Raw genomic sequence first — 1,899 nt, forward strand, 5'->3', positions numbered from 1 at the left:
GAACAAAAAAGGCAACTTTATATTACATCTGTTTGTTTGTTTTTTTTAAAGTGTATATGCTCTTTTTATTTAAAATCAACTGCTGGATCTATCTGATTAGAAGCAGTTTGAAATTATTACTTGCTATTTGCACAGTGCCAAAAATTTGCTAGGCTCTTTACAGAACAAAGAATATTGTCTTTGCGCTATAGAATTTACGGTCTCATTTACACATGACACAATGAGAGGTAGTAAACAGTAGGTGGAGAGGACTGTGAGGACATATGTCACAATAATAAGCGCAGTAAGGTTACTCATTTATACATATGGGTATCATGATTATTCCATAAAAGTCTGGTTTTTAGTTTTCTTTTCTGGGGGGATAAATTCACTTCTTGTAGTCCAATATGCAGCAAGTAGGTTTCTAGGAGAGAGATGAGAGGAAGGGAGGACCTGGTGTCATGAATAGCTGAGATAAATTATCAGTTAGGGTATCTGGAATCAGCATAATTGTTTGGCTATATATATATATATACACACACACACACACACACAGTATAAGTTTTAAACAAACAATTTAATACTGTACACAGCAGTGATGATTGTATTTTATATATATATATATATATATAAGGGGGGTTAGGTTCCAGGGAAAATTTTTTCACCAGTCAAAAAACTGGTTTTTTGACTGGTGAAAAAATTTTCCCTGGAACCTAACCCCCCTTATTTACCTAACCCCCCTTATTTACATTAATTCTTATGGGGAAATTGGATTTGCTTAACATTGTTTCGCTTGAAGTCGCATTTTTCAGGAACATAACTACAATGTTAAGTGAGGAGTTACTGTATGTGAATGCTATCTAGGCAGCCGTAGATACCTTAACACATGAATGATTAGGTTTTGTTTTGTTTTGCACAAATGGCAAATAGATCGGCTGGTATTTGCTAGATATAGCCAAACAATTATGCTGATTCCAGATACCCTAACTGATAATTTATATATATATATGCACACACAGTATAAGTTTTAAACAAACAATACTGTACACAGCAATGATGATTGTGAAGCTTGGTTGAGGTGGCGAAGTTAGAGGGTGGATATTTCCCAGGGAATGCCTTACTGCTAAATGATGGACTAGCATTTGGCTGAGCCCTCAAGGGTTAACACATTGTTAATGTAGCCTCAGACTCTACAAGGCAGCATGAATAGAGGGAGGGGAGACAGCATGGCAGACAGAGACACACACCCTGTGTGTGAGAGAGAGAGAGAGATGTGCATTGCCCCTTTAAGTACGCTGACCCCACTCTAAGTACATTGCCTTTCTAAGTAGATCAGCAAGTTGAAACAGCAGCTGTGGCCAGCAAGCTCTCTCCGTCCTGAGCCCTGTCTTGTCCCCACCCTGCTCAATATGGAGAAGAGGTAAGCAGGGGGCAGGAGTGAGGGGGAAGGAGACACCCTGACAGTAACCCTCTTCTTCCTCCCTCCCCTGCACAGCAAGGAGAAGGCTCCCGGGAGCAGCTCCAAGGCAGAGAGTAGGAGCAGCACATGGCAGTGGGGGGAGGAACAACTGAACTGCTGGCAATTGGTAGCCTGCGGGGCGGCTGCCGCACAGGGAACTTAGGAGAGTGGGGGGCTACTGGTCCACCCTGGTTCCAAGCCCCCACCAGCTAGTTGCAACGGGCTGCTCTTTCTGCAAACAAACAACCTTATAAGGGAGCATTGAACAACTTTAAATGAGCATTTTCTCTAGTTGATCAGCAACATAACAACAAAACTGTGTTAACCGGGACAACTTTAAGTGAGGAGCTACTGTATTGTATTTTATCTCTTCTTAGATCCCAAAGGTTCTATTTGGTTCTTTACTCCTGCCTTCTTGCTAGCTGTTTTAACTAGAAAATTCTTCAGGCTCACCAGCTGAA

This window comes from Malaclemys terrapin, chromosome 6 (genome assembly GCF_027887155.1).
Source record: "Malaclemys terrapin pileata isolate rMalTer1 chromosome 6, rMalTer1.hap1, whole genome shotgun sequence".
In the NCBI taxonomy this organism is placed as follows: domain Eukaryota; kingdom Metazoa; phylum Chordata; order Testudines; family Emydidae; genus Malaclemys; species Malaclemys terrapin.